The sequence below is a fragment of the Hippichthys cyanospilos genome, chromosome 4, assembly GCF_059441005.1.
Source record: "Hippichthys cyanospilos isolate Australia breed blue-spotted pipefish chromosome 4, RoL_Hcya_1.0, whole genome shotgun sequence".
Lineage (NCBI taxonomy): Eukaryota > Metazoa > Chordata > Actinopteri > Syngnathiformes > Syngnathidae > Hippichthys > Hippichthys cyanospilos.
In genome coordinates, this window is record NC_142372.1 from 23,742,977 (window position 1) to 23,748,663 (window position 5,687).

The window sequence follows — 5,687 nt, forward strand, 5'->3', positions numbered from 1 at the left end:
TTTCACTCGATTACATCATGTCAACCGTAGAGGTGACTATTCTGTAATTGCAAGTGGTCGTCAACTTATTTCTTCAATACAATCAGTAAAGATTACCAACAATAATAGTACGGTATTCTAAAAAAACAATTCAACGAAATAAAAAAAAAATTCCAGCGCATATAAAGTATAATGTAATATTCATTTAGTACTTGAAATAAATAGAAAAAACTAATTGAAATGTGAAATAGGTTTACTTGCACATACTGTAGATAAACCTGCCGATTATATTGCGGACCGGGGGTGTCAGGCCAACTGGAGTTCACAGCTGCAACCAACAGAGGTGCTGTTGATTCACTCTCTCTTGTTTACAGAATTAGCGACATTTATCTCTGTCTCTGGGCTGCATTATTCTGCTCAATTATTCTGTTCAATGCCGCAATGGCATGGAAGTGCGAGTTCACAACATTCAGAAAGAGCATGCCAAGTTCCTGTAAAATATATATTGAAGATCAAATGAAATTAATGCATTGGGCATACTCCCTTAATCCCAAATATAAATATGATTCAGGCCATCACTCAATATTAAAAGATGACAAAATTTGAATGCAAAGATTTGCATTCACAAATCACATCGGGGAAAACATTAATCACGCAACATTCAGGTGGAGAGCTTGTCGTGCGTTATATAACATTCCCTTTTCTTTTACTTTAATCTACTAGGTTTGCGCTCATGGAATGTTGACCTGAGTATCTGCGACTTGGACAAGGAACTACAGCTATTTGAGACCAAACACACGGCACAATTTTCTTCACAGGTCAAAGGTTGGTTTCATCTACCATTTATTAATGCAGTTGTTGATGAGTCTAGGAGTAAATGTGCAGGAGCTGGAAATGTAGCAGCCTGTATTGTTTAGAGTCTCACGTTTAACAAATTGAGGATTTGGAATCAATAGAAGATGAGACCTTCAGTAAAATAGAATGTGTTCATGTGTCTTCAGAAGCGTATGTGAATCCAATGGTGGATTTGCTGCTTACTGTATGATACTAAGCAACACATGTATTGTTGCCTTATTGTTAAGTTTCAATTAATGTGGATTCATTATCTTGCAGAAACACACACACACATTATCATTTGTCTCTTGTCACCTGTGGATATATCAACTTGTCATCACATAAATAGCCACGCTTAAAGACGATTTAGCTTTATTTTTAAATTTAAAACACAATCACATAAGCAGTGATATAACCAATGAAATGTTGTGGAAAGTGAACAGAAAGCGCAAGTAAACACTGAAGTTCAGGAATAAAAGTCCAGTTAATAAAATATTTTAAATTATTTTAATAGCCCCAAAACATTGTTGTGTAGAAAACACAACATGAATAAAAGTCCAGTTAATAAAATATTTTAAATTATTTTAATAGCCCAAAAACATTGTTGTGTAGAAAACACAACATGAATAAAAACATACAGTACATTGAGTTTATAATTGTTATTAGATTGCCCCAGTTGAAGGCTATAATCAAGAGTCACAATAGATAGTAACTGTATTTAAAAACAGTTCATTGATTAAGACTGCCATTGCACTCTTGAAAACAAAACAAGACAGAGTTTTTTCACGTCAGAAGAACAATGATTTCATTTGGAATCTCATCCCCCCTTGTATCGAAAAACAGTTTGCTCCAGTAGGAGTATGATTCCCTTTTTATTAAGTAATCTTTGTTTGAGCCACGTCCCTCGCAGTTCCTGCATTTTTTGGGTCCACTTTTCCCACACACCTCTTCACCATGCCTCAAAGACATGTCAGTAGGGAAGGGAGCATGGGCTTCACGGTGAAAGACTTGTTAATATAATTCAGGGGTCATTCAATTCATGCTCACCCTGGCCTTTGCATAATCTCCCTGTGCTTGTGTGGATCTTCTCTGGTCTCCTCCCACATTCCAAAAACATCCATGATAGCTGTAATGGACTCGCCAAATTGCCCTTGGTTAGACTGGGAGTGTGAATGGGTGTTCGTCTATGTGTGGCCGGCAGTTGGCTGGCAACCAATCAAGACAGAAGTAGACTAGTGCCTGACGGATAACGGACGAGAAAAAAAAAAGTCATATGTCGCCCTCTGGCAGTAGCGGAAGGTTGGACCAAAATACACAGGACTGACAGAATATTAGAAATATTTATATATTGTATCTTGTTCACAAAAAAATTACAGAAGGTTTTGCAGCTGACGTGTTTCAACTATTAACTTGGAGTTGTAGATTTTCGCTTTGGAAGAGAAGCCCTTCTACTTACATTACAGTAATTCACTCAGCAGGGGTGTCAAACTTATTTTTATTGCAGGGCACAATGTAGTTAAAGTTTCTGTCAGAGAGCTGGCATGACTATGAAATCAAATAAATTTTAGGTGTGTTTGTCACACTTCCAACTAGTTTTGAAATCAGAGGCTGGTAGAAACTGCTCAAAAGAGAGACTGGGAACAAAAAATACTGTACTTTATTTTGTTTTTATTTCTGTCCCAAATTATTAAAAGTTGAAGACAACTTGGAAATTTGATATTTTAACCAGAAACCTGAAGTCGAATCAGCATTTCGCGGGCCACATAAAATGATGTGGCAGGCCGGATCTTGCCCCCGGGCCTTGAGTTTGACACCTGTGATGTACAGGTATGACTCATCCAGCATGGTTTACACACAAATATCTCATAGCAACAGCCCAACATACTCAGGGTAGCAAAATGGGGTTTGCAGCCTGACTGCAGGGGGTTTGTAATATAATTTGGGTGTTTTGGAACTGATTTAGTTTGTCTTTTAACTGCTCGAGATTTGTGCCTTGTTTGACTTAGTGTTTGTTTTTGGCGCTGCCTCTGGTCGCTGTTGATAGTGCTGATAGTGCGCTGTCTGCCTCCCTAGAAGCCATTGTAACATCTAAAACAGAAAATCGGGTTAATCATAATCTATGTATTTTGTGTCTACAATTGCTTTCTAACGAGGCGATGAAGCTAGCAAAGCAAATGCTGTTTTCAAATAAATAATTGTACTTAGTAGCATTAACATATAATTGTAGCAGTAACATTTTTGGGGTCAATTGACCCAGTTTGTTTTAAGGAGCTGTGCAAGTTGCAATTTTTATTTTCTAATCTTCAGTATAGCTGAAAAGTAACAAATATACTTGTTGTCAAATAGAATATGTTGATGGATAAAAACGATACGTTAAGTTTGGTTTTTTATTTTTTTCCGCAAACATTTGCAATTAGGGTCCTTGAAAAATTTGCTTTCTAAAAGGTGTCCCTGACTCCAAAAACTTTGAGAACACCTGCTTTATAGGATGTCTATGGCTAAAAAAAAAAACAACAATTATGTGCTCTTCATACACTTGCCTAAAAGGACAATGCTTTTATACAATGACTCAGCTATAGAGTAGTGACGGAAAGCTATTGAAGGAGGCGAATGCAAGATGGGCAGTAAAAATGCTGCGCAGTCAGCAAATTAGTTTTCGAGTGTGACAACAACATTATCGCATTATTAGTTTGGCTGACTCCAACTGATTGAAAGTCCATTTTTGATTCTTTTATGTTTTCCCTCTCCGGTGTTTGCGTTATGATGCTGAGCAAGCGGAATATTTGATTATATGTTTCTGTTCCCCACTGCATGCATAACTTACAGGAATCCGTGACTCTATTGATTGTTGCTAGTCTGGGTGTCTAGTGCATAGTATGCAAAGATTTTGCTCCGAAACATCAAGGATCAGTGATAAAGAAAATGAATGATTAAGTTTAGTACATACTTTCAATGTAAAGATGTCAAAATAGTGTCCCTCCATGTGCCCTACCCAGTTAGTATTTTAATGGATTGCTGTAAAAATGTCTTAGACACACAGTGACTGACAGATTAATAATTCAGCAGTTCCTTATTGATCAGTCTGCTTCTGTGTAGGCAATGCTGTCCATTAGGAGTGTGTACCTGCCCCACTTTCTTTCATCTAGATCTGAATGTATACACACTCGCTGTATTATGGCATGAACTAAATTCTATGTTTGTAATTTGTTTTCGATGTTGTCTTTTAGAACTATCCAATGCTCTCGTTTGCCAGCGTCCCTGAATCCTATACGCATAATTTTTTGACAATGTGCATCCACTGGACGCACCATACTTTTGACCTTCATTTTGGGAAAAAAAGGCGGCTTATTTTTGGGGCGTTATGGTATTTAATAGAAAGACGTAAATAAAAATATAACTCTTTGGCTCCATCATGTGTTACAATAAAACGCATGCCTTTTTTTTTTAATGTCAGTGCTGTGTTTTTACTGTTTTTTGCAGTAGATGACACTAGAAGACACCAGATGACACTCCTAGATGACACTAGAAGAATTTGAAGAATTAATTGAACATGTTTATGCAGCGAGATGAGATATTTCTTTCGACTAATCACAGCACACATTGCTGTTGCCAGGAAGAGCTCATAAATCAACCCCCTCCAAAAAAGAAATGAGTGATGAGTGGTAGTTACCTGAGCCAAGAGTTCATTTCAAGATGCTTTCATTTGTTTACAAAGAGGTTACAGGGTCTGGGCCCACCTTACCGCTCGGAACTCCTTCACCCTCACACACACCTTCACAGCCTCAGGTCTGCAGACCACATGCTACTGGTGATGCTGAGGACTAAGTGGAACCTCAAAGGAAATCAAGCCTTTTCCAAGGCCGGCCTTTCAATTTAGTTTTAAAGTCCAACTTTAAAACTCGTTCAGAGACAGATTTCTATTCTTTGGCTTTCGACTCAATGTCTGTCTTGTTTTTTGTTTTGTTTTTATTTTCTATTTTAACTTTATATTATTTGTATTTATTTTTTATTGTCTTGATTTTAGTTGCCTTCACTTACCATTTTCACTCTTATCTCATTAACAATTTCACCACAGGTACGGTACTTTGTATGCAGTAATGGCTGCTTTAACCCCTGGGTGTCCGGGGATTTTTTACTAACCTGGCCTTATCATCACCCAACTTGGACTGACTATGAAAGCCTCGTAACCTCGTCAAACATCCGTAGCTAAAAGAAAAGTTCAAATCTAAAATAAACATGATTGGAGAAAAGGTAAAAAGAAAAAGAAAAAGTACAAACCAAAATTCACTCGAAGAGATCAACTTGGGATCAGACAGCTGAGAACTTCTCAGAGAGTGGCGAAAGAATAACCCGGCATCGTTCTCCTGCTCCGACCCTCGATGACAAATTGCCGTTACCGGTGACACCCGCCCCTTCGTGGCGGAAGGCGAACCCGCCTGAAGGCAAAGCGCAGTGAGCAGGGAATATGACGAGATATAAAAATATATGTTGGTTGGATAGAACACATTTATTTACACCTCATTGAAATCTATAGTTGGTTTTCAAAATGAAAAACCGTCTAAATATCACATAATGTCACTTTAAGGTAGGGCTGAACTTGCAATGGAGCAATTACATTTAGGACTTTCCTTTTTCAGAAACGATTTAATTAGTAACATTATCATTTACTAACGCGGCACGCCATGAAAAAAGATGCAAAATCAATCATTTGTTTTTATAGAAAATTATTTTATGCAGGCTCAAAATCGACAGTTTGCCTTAAAAATGGGGAAACTACAAGCAGCGACAACCGGAGGCGCTGAGTAATTTTCCGAGCGGTCCCTGAATGTAGCATGAGCAACGTCGAAGCAAGCAGGCCGATCGTGCCTTCAGCT